Raw genomic sequence first — 16,165 nt, 5'->3', positions numbered from 1 at the left:
GTTAAAATATATGTTATCTACTATTGCTTAATGCTCAAATCTTGTCATTACACTTTTTTTAAATGGAGTGTTATTGAAGCTTTATGTGCTTGGTCCGTGGATGATAAACTAGTGTGTGTCTACCTTCAATACTCCCTAATATATTATTGTACAATCATTACTAATCCTGTCATATCTTAACTTATAAATGACATTGTTTGTCTCATCTATATAGCTTTACATTTAATTAACACCACTTCCCTATACTAATATGGAGCACTATAAGTCGTCCCTTATTTTTGTGAAGGAGCTAGCCTATACTTAGATTAAAGATTTAGCATAAAGTCAAATTCTTTTGATAGAGAAGCGATAATAAAGTTTGCATGCAAATAGATTATTGATTAGAGATGGATCTATATGTATGGTTTCCCTTAATTATTTGATATTCATTTTAGTGTTTAGTGGCTTTACGAAGCTTTATACACATTTCATAACGACATTAAATTTTTATAATGATTATTTATCAAATTGAGGTTGATTTTACTAACTTGGTTTTTAAAAATTGAAAAGGGAGGTGACTACAAGCACGATTTCGTTGAAATGATCAAGCAAGTTTGTATTTGAAGTACTCCTTCAGGTAATGATATTCCACTCGATAAAATCTCTATGTAACTTCCTTTGGATGAATGAGTTAGTATATGCGATACACTTAAATAATATTATTATTTGAATTTTTTTTGGTTTAATTAATGAGTTAAATTTCTTTTGGTTTAATGAATGAGTTAGTATATGCGATACACTTAAATGATATTATTATTTGAATTTTTTTTGGGTTCAAATTCCACTTAGGCTCATTATTATGGTTTGGGTTAAAAAAAGTTTAGGAAACATTTTGAATTGAAATCTTTCATTATTATATAATTTTTTAATTATTTTGGGTATTTTTTAGGTGGAAAACTAGAAGCATTGGATTGTAGGGTTCATTATGAGGGTATGTCTTACTTTAGTGACTTAAGGTCCAAAAACTCTAAATCCAATTTGAGGCTCGAAATGGTCATTTTCGGGGTAAAAAATCCAAGAAAAAAGTTCCCAACATATTAATGTTCTTCTACTCATCAAGAGTACCTTTTCCAGCAATGCAAAAATCACCTCAATTGGAGTTTATATATGGAAGTTTTGCCTCATGTAAGTTAATTTATCTTATTGACCACCATGATACTATATTGATGCCATGCCAATTCACATTATTCACACATGTGGATCTAGTTAGATATGAACTTTCTTTTGGAGTACATACACATTACTTGCTTTATAAATTATCTGGGTTACAAATTACAAATTATCTGGATTACAAACCTCCACTTTTGTCTTGGCTTTACAAATACTCTGAATTACAAATTTCTGGATTACAAATTACAAATTATCTGGATTACAAACCTCCACTTTGGTCATGGCTTTACAAATTATCTGGATTACAAACCTCCACTTTTGTCTTGGATTTACAAATACTCTGAATTACAAATAACATATACTTATTTTTATGGCCGTAAACATTTATCAACCATTTAATTTCACTTCACTGATTATAACTCTGCTAAATTAGCTGAACTATGAATAATGGTAAATTAGTTGCAAGTATGAATAATGGTTTAAGTATGACTAATGGTTCCTAAATTTTAACTCAGGAATAATTATGTGTAACATGAATCATAGGCCAGAGGTACGAAATGGAGAAAATGATGATTGCTGATATTCTTTTTTGGGCGATGGATACACCACCACCAGCAAATCTTATCTTCATCGTTGGGAGTGTGGATTTCTGTTACATTTTTCAGAAGCTCTGGCAGAGATCGTATAACATTTTCTTGGTCTACCCACACATGAATCACAGGCCAGAGATATGAAATGGAGAAAATGATGATCGTTGATATTCTTTTTTGGGCGATGGATACACCACCACCGGCAAATCTTATCTTCATCATTGGGATTGTGGATTTCTGTTACATTTTTCAGATGCTCTGGCAGAGATCGTATAACATTTTCTTGGTCTGCCCATCTGCGAGACAAATTCGTAAAGGTATGTTAAATTCGGCCAACGATTGTCTGGAAGGGTTGCCTTTTCTCGGGTCGTTACAAGATGAAGATCATCAATCACACTCTCCTAGAGGGAATAGTGTATTTGATCACACTTTCTCTACTGCTTTCCCTGCTTCTTCAATCTCTGTTTACGAAACATAGACTTTCTCTACTGCTTTCCCTGCTTCTTCAACCTCTAATAATGATACAGAGGCTTTTCTTGCTCCTTCCCCTGTTTCTTCAACCTCTGTTCACGACAATGAGTCTTTCTCTACTGCTTTTCCTGCTTCTTCAACCTCTGTTCACGATAGACAAATGGAAGAATCAAATAATGCATCCGTTCTTAAGTACAGTAGGGAAACTTTACTGAGTCTTAAACCCACCCTCAGTGGTAGATGGGATGGTACATGCGGCCTTCCATTTGATTTAATGGGCAGTGGCCCGGCACAGACAGAGCCTGGGTTCCATGGCCATTTTATTAGAACAGAGAAGCCTAGGAGCCCTGTATCTTCAGCATCGTCTACAGAAAAGAATAAATCGGCTTCGTTGGAGGAATTCAAAGCATGGCTGAACCGAGTTGTGAATGGCAACAAACATGCAGAAAAGGGATACTCTATTTGGGCCCATTCATATAGACTTCTGGAAAGCAACTGGCATGATTCTGGATGAGAAGTTGCTAGGATTTTCAGATATCAGACAGCTTGTAGAGGAATGCAAGGACATTGTTGTGCTCAAGGAAGTGAAGCAAGGATGCCATCTGGCTTTTGCCGTTAAGCCCAATTAGTAGAAAAACCCCATGTTTGCATCAAAGGGGTTGTATCCAAAGCTGGTTAAAAAAATCAAATCTAAAGAGAAACCCAAAGACAGAAACAGACTCAAAACGGAAACCAAAGGTTTCGGCCGGAGAATTCAGGGAATTTATATGTCATAATTCATTTCATGCAAGAGGGAGAATTATCGCAGGGATTCCTGAGTCAACAAAATAGCAACAAATTCTTTGCCTACCTGTCATCCTTGGACACCGTACGATTAGATGTTAGACGATTACAAAAACTTGAACCGTCGATCAAAACAGTTACAAATTTGTTGGAAATAGTTACATATTACAAATTGGTTACGGAGGCAGACAATTGCAGGCTGGATTTTGTGAAGAATTATGTAGCTAATTTGGCAACAGCCCCTCCCCTGGATCCCTCCAAGCCACTTTGGCAAATTCATTTTCTGTGCGTTAAATCAGAGGATGCAGAGTCCAGCGCCTTCTGAATCTTGTAATTCCCTATTCAATTCCCAGATCTGCGCTTTGAATCCACTCTCCAGTCCAGCGCCTTCTGAATCTTGTAATTCCCTATTCAATTCCCGTATCTGCGCTGTGAATCCACTCTCTAGTCTAGCGCCTTCTGAATCTTGTAATTCCCTATTCAATTCCCAGACCTACGCTGTGAATCCACTCTCCGGTGCCACCACGGCGTCTTGATCCTCTCGGCGACTCGATCCCGGGGAACTTTCTTGGTGGTCTCGGAGCAGGGCCAGTGACCAGTCTTTGGCAATGGGGCCTCCCAGGCCGAGCTGAACGCGGCGCATTCTGTGAAAAAGGGCAGGAACCATGGTGCACAGCACCATTCTGATGTTCTCAACCTCGTTCAGCAAGTCCTCTGACGCATAAGCCAGCCCACCCCTGCGGTACTAATTCTTCTCTGACGTCGCAGGTTCGAGACGGAGGCGGTCCAAAGGTAATGCACGACGAGGCCGTGGAAGAGATTGATGAAGAGTGCGGGGTGCCAATCCCCAATCCAGAGGTAGGGTTTCTCCAGAGGTGTTTTCCAGGCGGACGTCAGGACTTGCAGCACATCGTGCCTTGCTGCGCGGTCAAGGGCATCGTAGTGGGATTCGAAATGGAGACATAGTGCTTCCACTTGAGCCTCCACGCGGATCACGTCATCGGATTGCAGCTGCATCTTGGATATCACTGTAGAAGCTTTTACATGGTTTGTTTGTGTTAGCTATTTCATTAAAGCTAAATCTCAAGAAACTACCAGCCATTGTTGCCATTACCTGGTGGACCATCGAATTTGTTTTAGGATCACTATTAGCCCTTTCCTCTATAGCAAAAGTTTTCTCAACTGAAACATTCTCAGCTAAAACAATCCTAGATATTACTACATGGGTAAACTGTTTTCTTCTACTTTGCTGTGCTATCAAAGCTGTTAGATGCCATACCTTCATCAGCACTAAGGATTTATCAGATCCCCTATTAAAGGAAACTGCAGAAGAAGAGATTCAAGTTACTCCATTGAGTAAAGCATGGTTTTTGAGCCGTCTAACTTAGACTTTGTTTTATGATTGTGATATTGTCGGTGGCAACTAGATTAAAGTTCCTCATTGGTCATATCAAAGATCTCTTAGGAATATGTTTTATTGCCAAATAGAAGTAGATATTCTATACTTCTAATTAATTAGTCATTCACCAGTGGAGAGAACTCAAGGATGTATCTTCTTACAATCCTTAGTTTTGGTATTGAATTCACTGTTGAAAGGCCATTTTCTAGAGGGCAATCATGATTCCGACTGCAAACTTAGTTACATTGCAAGGACCAAAGGATGACGCATTTGTTATTTGTTTGTCTCAACTTGCTTAATTTTGAGAAGCTTGACAACATGTTATAGAAAGCATCAAGAGCATTTGCAGGCCCGCTAAAGCTTCTGTTACCTTGTAACAAACCTTAGTAATTGCATATATGTTAATGCTGCATTGAGATATTAGGGTTGGGAAATTCAAGATGGAGCTCACATATCTGGTACATTCTACCCAACATCCCCTTCCCGTAGAATCTAGATCAATCAATATATCAAATGATGATACGTTTTTCCTATAGTGACTATAAGTGCCTCTTTTCTGTCAATGGATTCTGCAATAAACTGGGACATTGCCTTGAAAGATTTGAATGCAGATGCAAAAAAGCAGCTTACAATGAACAATGACAGTGGGAGAAACATATCACCAGTGATATTTGATCAAACCAAGAATGAAAATATGGCTAAGTTGTGAGCAGAGGCAGATGTGTGGACAACCAGGGTCCAGTAAGATGAAATTAGTGAAGGTTGAAAAAAAGTGTAATATGCAAAGTCAGAGAGGTAATATCACAAATTTATAATTGTAGACATGGTTGACAGAGCCAAGGGGGTCATTTTTGCTGGGTGTTTTGGTCACCAAAATGCAGTGTAAAAAGAGGACAAATTCACTAGGATTGGACCCATGATTTTGCTAAGAATTTACCAACCAAGTCACAACAAAAGGGACCACATTTTTAGGCAGTAAGGAACCCATCAAATCGTTGTATTGAAGGGCCATGAAATGCCAATGACAGAGGCACAATTTCGCTGGGGAAGCAACAACCAAAACACAGTAAATTTTAGCACGAATTAGCCATGGAAATTGGTATGATTTCGCTTGGTAAAAGGTTCATCGAATCTACTGTTTGAGGGGCCATTAAATGGCAGTCGTTTCTGCAATGATTTCTAGAGAAAACTGGAAGAGACACAAGTAAAAACTAATTTCGAAAATAGCCAAGAAAATGGATAATCTAAGAAGATCATAAATGTGCCAGAAATATGAAATTTTGTTCAAGTCAATTTGGCGTATGGTTTATTTGGGTTTCAAGTCTACTAGGTGTATATTGTGCATTGCTGAAGCTCACCGCCAGGGAACCACCCCCACGCAATTCCACTTTTGGTTTTTGTCATTCCACTTTTCAAATCTCAGCTAGCACACCGAGAGAGCCAACAAGCAAATATCCAGGTGTTGAAAAATCCAAGCATGTCACCAAGAATCAAACATTAAGTGCGAACCAAGAAAGAAGTGCGCCCACGAAGAGAACTCATGAATATCAAATGCACAACGCATCCAATAAAGAGATGAACACATTTCCATATATACGTTTTAAGAAATATTTTAGTGTTGGAACTTGGAAAGTTCATGCTTCTTCGTGAGACCAATATAAATGTATTGTTTCAACGTCGTTGGTGGCAAATTTATGCAACATATTTGATCATTTAAGTTTAACAGATTTGCCTTTTCTTTTCCTACAGAATTTTCTCTTTATACGTGCTGGAGTTATTGGGATATTCTTTAGGAACTAGCAGGCATGCAAATTTATATTTTTAAATCTCTAATTCTCCTCATCATTTGAAAATTGTTCATTTGCATCTATGCTCAGAGAAGACAACTTAGCTTCAGAACGTTTGTAAAACAGAAAATGAAAATTTTAGCAAATATGGAGGTAATAATAAACGCCTTGTGGTGTATGAACAATGTTTTCTTGGGTTTCTTTTGAGCAATAGCATTAGAGAGCCGTATATTGGTGAGGGACCTTTAACCCAACGAATCAGTGGCTTCATACAGGTGTGATTGGGGGTGCTCATCTTTGTAGGCAGAAGAAAAGAATGTCATTGATACATTTGTGATTATTGCTTTCAACAAAGCTCTCTAGAGTGTTATTGATCCTAGGTCTGGCATTTACAAAATGTGACTCAGCCAATCATGATTCCGACTACAAGCTTATGTACATTGCAAGGTTCAAAGGATGACGCATTTGTTATTTGTTTGTCTCAACTTGCTTAATTTTGAGAAGCTTGACAATATGTTATAGAAAGGATCGAGAGCATTTGCAGACCCATGGACCTTAGTAATTGTATATATGTTAATGCTGCATTGAGATACTGGGGCTGTGAAATTCAAGCTAGAGCTCACATATATGGTACATTCTACCCAGCTTCCCCTTCCTATAGAATCTAGATAAATCAATATATCAAATGATGATACGCTTTTCCTATAGTGACTGCAAGTGTCTCTTTTCTGTCAATGGATTCTACAATAAACTAGGACATTACCTTGAAATATTTGAATGCAGATGCAATAAATCTGCTTACAATGAACAATGACAGTGGGAGAAACATATCACCAGTGATATTTGATCAAACCAATAATGAAAATATTGCTAAGTTGTGGGCAGAGGCAGATGTGTGGACAACCAGGGCCCAGTAAGATGAAATTAGTGAAGGTTGAAAAAAATGTAATATGCAATGTTAGAGAGGTAATATCACAAGTTTACAATTGCAGACACGGTTGACAAAGCCAAGAGGTTCGTTTTTGCTGGGTGTTTTGGTGACCAAAATGCAGTATAAAAAGAGGACGAATTCACTAGGATTAGATCCATGATTTTGCTGAGAATTTACCAACCAAGTCGCGACAAAAGGGAGCACATTTTTAGTTGGAAAGGCACCCATCAAATCACTATATTGAAGGGCCACGAAATGCCGCTGACAAAGGCACAATTTCGTTGGGGAAGCAGCAACCAAAACACAATAAATTTTAGCACAAATTAGCCTTGGAAATTGGTATGATTTCGCTTCGTAAAAAGTTCATCGAATCTGCTGTTTGAGGGGCCATTAAATGGTAGTGGTTTGTGCAATGGTTTGCAGAGAAAACTTGAAGAGACAAGTAAAAACTAAGTTCGAAAATGGCTAACCTAAGAGGATCATAAGTGTGCCAAAAATATGAAATTTTGTTCAAGTCAATTTGGCGTATGGTTTATTTGGGTTCTAAGTCAACTAGGTGCATATTTGAATTGGTGAAGCTCACCACTAGGGAACCACCCCCACGCAATTCCACTTTTGGTTTTTGTCATTCCACTTTTCAAATCTCAGCAGCAGACTGAGAGTACCAACAAGAAAATATCCATGTGTTGAAAAACCAAGCATGTCACCAAGAATCAAACACAAGTGTGTGCCAAGAAAGAGTAAGTGCGCCCAGGAAGAGAACTTATGAATATCAAATGCACAATGCATCCAATGAAGAGATGAACACATTTCCATATATATGTTTTAAAAAATATTTTAGTGTTGGAACTTGGCATGTTCATGCTTCTTCGTGAGACTAATGTAAATGTACTGTTTCAACGTCGTTGGTGGCAGATTTATGCAACATGTTTGATCATTTAAGTTTAACAGATTTGCCTTTTCTTTTCCTAGAAAGAATTTGCTCTTTATATGTGCTAGAGTTATTGGGATATTCTTTAGGAACTAGCAGGCATGCAAATTTATATTTTTAAATCCCTAATTCTCCTCATCATTGTTCGTCTGCGTCTATGCAAGAAGACAACTTAGCTTTAGAATGTTTGTAAGACAGAAAATGCAAATTTTAGCAAATATGGAGCTAATAATAAACGCCCTATGGTGTGAGAACATTGTTTTCTTGTTTTCCTTTGAGAAATATCATTAGAGAGCCGTATATTCTTCAAATTGGTGAGGGACCTTCAGCCCAACGCATCAGTGGCTTCATGGGATTAAATGTTCCTCTTCCAATGGTGGCAGATTTATTCAACATATTTGATTATTAAAGTTTAATAGATTTGCCTTGCCATCACATTCATCTCCTCCAAATTCAACTGAATTTCTTAATGTTGTCTCATTTTCTTCCTGTAATCCTTCGGGAAAGCTTCCTATTTCCACCACAATCTAAGTGAAGATGGAACGGTAGCATTAAGAATTTTTGAAATGAGTTTGCCCTTATTTTCTTATCGCTCTGGAGAATAATTGGGGTTTATTAACATATTCCTAATTATTCACTGCATATGTCTATACATAAATAAAGTTCGTTTGGAAGGGCATCAGTCTGAATACAAAGAGAAGTTTGCCCTTATTTATTAACTATTCGGTTAGGTTGGATAAAGAACCATCTAGAAGATGGAAGTAGAATATTGAAGAAACTAGTTCTGTTTGTAGATTTTGAGAAATCCTCTAAAGACCCAAGATTCGGCATTGACTAGAGAGACAATTTATTTGATATGGTTTATAAACAAATATATGCTTCTTCTAGCATGGAAAGAGCAGGTGGAGGAGCCATGTTTTGGCAGCTAATGGCAGAAGGAATGTATAAAGATGGTATGATATTGTCTTGTCTCAGAGTCCTTCCACAACATCTAACACCAATATGATGCATGTTCACTCAGGAGGATGCACAAAGACTTTATTTGTACAAATTAGTCCCCATGAAAATGACATGGGAAAAACTTTGTGCTCACTGAAATTTTCCAATAGAGTTCAAGGATTAGAGCTTGGTCCTACTCGGAGGTAGCAAGATGTAAGTTTTCACTATATATATTCTTCTGCTAGCATGGGAAGAGTAGGTGGAGGAGCCATGTTTTGGCAGCTGATGGTAGAAGGAATGAGCTCATATAGAGATGGTATGATATTGTCTTATCTCAGAGTCTTTGCACAACATCTAACACCAATTTGATGCATGTTCACTCAGGAGGATGCACAAAGACTTTATTTGTACAAATTAGTATCCATGAAAATGACATGGGAGAAACTCTGTGCTCACTGAAATTTTCCAATAGAGTTCAAGGATTAGAGCTTGGTCCTACTCTAAGGTAGCAAGATGTAAGTTTTTACTGTAGCATGGTCCTTGCCTTTTCTAGATATTTTTCTGCCTTTCAAAAATTGTCAGAGAAACATTAATTAATGTTATATGCTATTGCCTTACGGCGTTTCCATTGCAACATTTGGTGCAATTGCTAGTTTCATTCAGTTAAAATTGCAAAAAGTTAAGCAAACTAACTAAACAAACGCATGGGCCTCTGGAATCATTACTCGACTTTCATTCAGGGACTTCAGAGCTTCATTGCTGTGGGAATGGGAATTTGTTCAAGGGATTCGGATCCATTCACAGCATTGAGCTTGTCTCCTCCTCCGCTATCTGTGGATTTTCATTTTGCAAGATTTGGCCAGAGTTTCACCGTTAAACCCTTGGCGTCAGGTTTTTACAAGGTATATTTTCCTCTAATACTGAGGTTTTACCATGCTTTTAAAGTCAGAGAGGTTACACAGAGACCAACAAATTAGTAGGTTTAATAATAAGCCGCAGTTCCCAGCGGCTAAGCTCGAGGCCTCGTATAGTTTGAGGTATCCAGCGAAACATGGTCCTATGGGAGGAGGGCAGTAGCAGCCGGGGCTGGTAGTAATAACACTTATCACATTAATAATAATCATAATGCCCAGATGCATTCGTCAGTGGAATTTCATGGACCTGGCAATCGGTGCACGGGGCAGAAGTCCTCAAGTATGGGAAGCACATCGTCGACCATAGGGCAGAAACTGGTTAACATAATTTTCATCACCTAAGCCCCCAGCCAGCGGCAGTTTCTCAAGGTGAGAAAACTTTCGAGCCCATCCACATTTGTTAGGGTTCAATATGGAGTTACATACCTTTTTGAATTCGATATCCGTTAATTTTAAGTTGTTGCTGCGTTGAATGAACTTTGTTGCCGCATTATTCAGATTGCATTTTTTTGCAGATTTTGTTGTTTTTTTGGTTGTCGTTTTAAAGTATTCCCTCTCTATTTGTTCAATTAAAATGAAAATCACCATGAAGGTGATGCACATAGTGCATAAATATAATAGTCTTCCATAACCAGGTCCCCTATTTCATTAAACACTGGAGACCAAAACAGATGACTTAGCTTACGCATCTGGCCTTCCTACAATCACTCAGATTTACAAAAAACTCTTTAACAAGTTCTGTTGTTTGGATTCAAACTTTCAACTCCAACAAACAGAAAGGTCGCATTATCATTGTAGATATCCTATGGATCGTTTGAATTTCTGCATCTAGATTACATGCCTTGCTTTCAATGAAAGTTGGCATTGGTATTGTATGTACCATTTGGCTACCTATTCTCTGGAATGGCATTCTCTATAATGAGCGTTTTCCCTGTAGAGAGAGTTTTAAGACGAATGGAGAACGGAGCACGTAAAGGGCCACTGTTCAAAGCCCAATTTGAAGGAGAGATCTTGGAAGAGAGATTTGATCCCAGGATCAAGATATTTTATTTACCTTTTTCCCATTTCTTTCATCGAACTTTGCCTCTACATCCTGAGGATCTACTATAGGATATTGGATTGGATCTACTGCTAGTACAACATTGCCTCTGGTCGAATTCTCGGGGAAGGAGTGATCCGGAACTGTAATGTTTCTAACTAGGAAATTAAGTGATAACAAAGCAAACAGACAATCTAGCAATCAGAAATGTGAAATAAACATCATACACCCATGAAAACGCTGGAAATAGAGAACTGCCGAGCCATGTTATTAAATCATCAAGGGCAAATACAACAGTGAATGGAATGGTGCCCCTAGGCTTGGGCTTGTCTCCAAGGACAAGCGTGACAAAACCCAGGTGAGCAAATGTTGATCTGAGAGCTGCCCAACTGCTGCTCTAGAACTGATCTACACTGTCTACTGGAACAAAAACGCTGGAATCATTGCTTCCCGTGCTCAGAAAATTATAAAACTTCAGCTCCCGTATCCTCAGCAAAAACCCACCAAAACCCAGGAAGGGTTTGGCCTAGTTCAAACTTCTGAAATTCGACCCCCAAGGAGTCTGTCCTCTGCTGAAGCTGACAAACTCGGCCTGTCTGAATGAAGCTAGGAAAGCTCTCCAAAACTGCCCCAAATCACCGAAATGAGACCCTTTATGAATTTCCTTCCTTTCCAACTGTAATTATTGTGCTATGGCTCTCTCCCTCAAGACCCACGTGTTGCTCAGTGTCTCCCTTTGTGTTGTCCTCCAAGGATGAGTTTTGAACTGCCCAATTGTTGCACCCACATGCTCCAAAACTCCTCCCAAGTGCTGACCTCCTAAAGTCCTTCAACTCTTCAGATTCCTCCGGCAAGTGCTGACCCAATAAAGCTTTGTCCCCAACTGCGTGTTCCCTTCTCTGCTGGCCCTGAAATATGCACTGTTGGTTTGTGGATGAATGTGTTGGCTATGAATCCTCCCTGGTGCTCTGAAAATGCCTTCCTAGGGTGGCACTCATAGTCCCCCAAAGGTAATGTTGAATCTCCCGCTTGAGAGATTCGTGGCTAAGCAACCAGTTGACTCAGCTAAGCAGCTCGAGCAAATATTCAAGTGATTTTCGATATGCAAGAATGAATGAATCCCCAAGTGAGGAACTCTTCCTTCTAATGACTTCGTGGGCCTCCCTTTTCCCCATGTGGGCCCCTTCGAAAGCCATATGATTTTCCTCCAAGGCAATTCGAATTTCCCAATGCATTTTCCCACGTGGGTGGCCCCCACCTTCCACTAGCAAATTAATCTGGCCTTCATTTCTCCTAAGTTCCTAAGTACAAATTGCTTCGGTCCTTTTCCTTAACAAAATTTGTACAAAATTGTGGAGAGACAAAACCTATTACAAATTCTTTTGGGAAGGGACATGACAGGAACAAAACTCCCGAACTTTGTATTTTAGGCAAACAACTCACACTATCTACCTTCTTTTGCATTACTTCATTTTGTTGTTCGTGACAATCCCTGTTACCTTGAGCTTCTGAATTAAATCTGGGTGCTACTAGACAGCTTCATTCACCAGTTGTTGCAACTCTAATAATTTAAATTCTTTGACTGATTAGGATATTTTTTCATTTTTATCTTCATCCCAGGAAGAGCAACTAGTTGCAACTTCACTATTTTCTAATGGGGAAAATCCTTTCTGCCTGCTGCTGTGGCATCTTCCTCCGACCATCTTGGTAAACAAATAAAAGAGTTTGCAGGTTCGGAAATCCACTAGTAAAGTTTGTGGTAGAACCGCTGAATTGATGATTACTTCTCCACCAAACGACCCACAGAAAATGATATTCCCTTCGGTTTATAGATAATGTTTCGACAATGATTGCATGACACGCAGTGTCAAGCGGTGATGCGATGGAAAATATAGTGACATAAAAAACCAATGATAATGTTGATGGTATATGATGTCTGTCAATATATAATTTTGAGGCCTGCGACTGAGATACGATGTCATTTTCATTAATTACTGGGTCCATATGATGGATCTTTTTTTCTGGTTGGGGATGGTCATGGAGTTATTTTTAAATTTATTTGATTACGGTTCATTGTTTTAATGAATGAATGAATGATATTTTAATGTCCATGAGACTAAAAATAGTCTATGGGATCACCAACCTCCATGCTTTTCGATTTTTGTATTTCAACCATTTTCTTATTCAAATTGACGATGAACTGACCCAACCTTCTAACAGTCACCTCGCTAAAAAGACAATGCCAAGGGACCGATGCAAACATATTGCCATAATTGTCCCTGATGTTTCTGAAAGCATCACATTCCAAAATGAAATGGGTCGTGGAGCGAATTTTTGGCATGGAAAGATAAAATAAATAAATTAATTGGATTTGATTGCGTTAAAAACTAAAAATCATGACAATTATTTGTGTAGTAGTAGGGATTGACTGAGGCTACTGCTTTCCCAGTGCAACTTCCGCAAAAATTGACGAAATTTATTTTCCAGTACTCACGTTTTGTGTGAAAATGTCTTGTTTTGAGTGCCTCTTGAGTCAATTGGAACTTACTGCTTCTGTAGCATTTTTTATTTGCAACCAAATTTTTGTTGAGCTCCAAAATTTTTGGGAGTTATGTGGATTCTTTGACTTTTACCTGAGTTCGAGCGAGTTTTTGGTGATAATTTTTTTATTTGATTGTTTTCTCCCCAAGAGAAGGAACCTTTTTGGACCTGTTAATTATTCTATGTGTTATTGAAGACTTGTGTTTATTTGGTAAAAATTTGAGTTCAAGTTTAGAAATGGAAGCTTGAGACCTCTTTTGGTTTTTGTTTTATTTGATTTGTTTTCTCCGCAAGCGAAGGAACCCTTTTGGACCTGTTAATTATTCTGTGTGTTATTAAAGACTTGTGTTTAGTTGGTAAAAAGTTGAGTTCAGGTTTAGGAATGGAAGCTTGAGACCTCTTTTTGTTTTTGTTTTATTTGATTTGTTTTCTCCCCAAGCGAAGGAACCCTTTTGGACCTGTTAATTATTCTATGTGTTATTGAAGACGTGTGTTTATTTGGTAAAAGGTTGAGTTCAAGTTTAGTAATGGAAGCTTGAGACCTCTTTTTTTGTTTTTGTTTTTGGTGGGTAATACTTCTTTTTATTATTAATGATGACAATACATACATGGTTCGTTTCAACCGAAAAATGGTGCTACTAAGGGCTACAAAACTGGTTTGGAAGAAAACCATATAACATCTCAAACCTTGACCTTAATACACCTAGCTAGTAAAGTGCCATATGACATGCCAAAACCAAAATCAAGGAAAGTCCAAAATTAAAGGCCCTGATCATTAGTACATCATAACAGTTTGTATCAGATCCCAATGTGGGCATTTCATCCTTTTGTCATTATGTTGGTGGCTTCTTGATGGATTGTTTCTTGGTTCAGTCTTTGGGGCACTAACTTCTCAGTGATTATTTTCTTGTTGCTTCTCACCCTTCGAAATTATCGATGGAACTTTGTTTAGCTTATCATTTGGAGGCTGGTCTAGAGGATGAGGCCACCTATGGTGATTCTAGGTATAGACAATGATATGCAACCCAACAAAATTCACTAATGACCAGAGTTTGATTGAACAATATATTATTATTTGTTTTTCTAAATGAATAAAAAGTTTTCAGTTCACATAAGCTGCCAAGTTGAGTGGAAGTCCACAGTTTACGGTAATTAATCTCCAAGGAAGGGATTGCTTTTACGGGATGGAAATGTGAAGTAAGTGACTACAGCAGGTCAATACCTATTGCCAAGCCAAGTTGGGGAATTGGTACAACCAGAATATATGTTTTTATCAAAAGTTATTTATTGTGGGGATGCCAAGGTGGATTATATGGAGGTTTTGGCTTTATAACCTTCCAAGCTTTCCATATACTATGGGCTAGAAAGGTACATTTAATCTTAAAATTGTTTGGGGTAATGCTTATTGATAAATGATTGAAGGTTCAGTCCCCTGTAGAAATTTTTACCATGTGAATGCAATTTCCTTCCAGAGCACAAACAATTCACTTAGCATAGAGGGATGGGTTGGAGTGTGAGTTCTGCGGATACCCAAGCCACTCCATTCCTTCCATGTGTATTAAAGGTTCCTGAATCTATGAAAAGTTGAAGACCATCCCCCCATCAAAGTTGGTGCAAAGACGCAACCTAGGGCACATACAATAAATAATAACATGCATGGGAGCCAACGCTTAGCGCAGATTTGAAATCATGCTGCTAAAGTCTTGGGCTTATAAATCCATTTACCAAAATTCTTTTCCCGTATTTGGATAAGCATGTCCCATTGTTCCTCAAATGTTGCTTGAAAAGAGAAAGAAATACCTAGGAATTTGAATTTCTGGCTTGACTTGATACAAGCCCGCCCTTATAATTTAAGTCAATCTGGCATCTTCTGTGAGCTCTACCTTTAAGTCAATCTGGCATGTCCTGTGAGCTCTACCTGTAGCAATAGGTTTTAGCTCACTGAATGTTTAGAGCTTAGGGCCTTGCAGAAAATGCCTAAGTAATCCATAGCACATTATTAATTGACTTTTGTTCTAGAACATTGAGTTTTAGCACATTCACAAGCATCATTGGGTATGGTTTGTGCAGATGAATCCGCTTTAATGAGACCTTCCTTGACCCTATGAGCTATCAGAAAGAAACTGGCCTCTGTTTGGAAAATTGATCAAAGAAGGATTAACTCTGGTTTAATTTTACACTCATTAAGAGAGACAAAGTTAGGTCTTGGTGAATAATATTTTAGTAGCCTTTAGAGAAGTTGGCTCAAATGCAAGAGGTAGAATAAAGGGATACCCTACTATCTTGTAAGTTTTTTCTCGAAGCTGGTTTTTTTGATGAATAAGATGTTATGGCCATAATGACTGGGCCACTCCATGCCCTCACAGACTGCAATAATATTTTCGATGATAAATTGCCCTTTGGTGAAACAAGTCTGCTCAGGTTTGATAATAATCATGAGAATATGCTTGATTATGAGTGTTGAGCTTTGGTAAGACTATTACATGAGACATTCAACGGAGTGATAGGCTTCCAACCCATATTCACTTTGGAATCTTTAACATTGGGTATAAACTTGATAATGCCTTTGTTTAAGTTGGTTCTCAATGATTTCTGTGTGATGGATTCTTTGTAAACCTATGCAAAATGTCTGGATTGACAAAGTACTAAGTAGCATTATAGAATTCACACTGGAATCTGTCTAATCCTAGG

The 16,165-nt window shown here is 38.2% G+C and overlaps 1 long non-coding RNA gene across 2 annotated transcripts in view; it reads left to right on the top strand.

The window, feature by feature from the left end:
* Nucleotides 1-9,695: 9,695 nt before the first annotated feature.
* Nucleotides 9,696-16,165, top strand: part of LOC149172202 (uncharacterized) — a 37,119-nt gene continuing 30,649 nt past the window's right edge. For both annotated transcript variants that reach the window (XR_016259615.1, XR_016259614.1), the window contains exon 1: nucleotides 9,696-10,263. This is a non-coding gene — a long non-coding RNA (uncharacterized LOC149172202). The remainder of the gene's footprint in view (nucleotides 10,264-16,165) is intronic.

The sequence above is a fragment of the Pinus tabuliformis genome, chromosome 4_2 (assembly GCF_031772625.1).
Source record: "Pinus tabuliformis cultivar Carrire ecotype Pingquan chromosome 4_2, CPIR1, whole genome shotgun sequence".
Taxonomy (NCBI): Eukaryota; Viridiplantae; Streptophyta; class Pinopsida; order Pinales; family Pinaceae; genus Pinus; species Pinus tabuliformis.
This window is presented reverse-complemented; position numbering and strand designations above follow the sequence as displayed.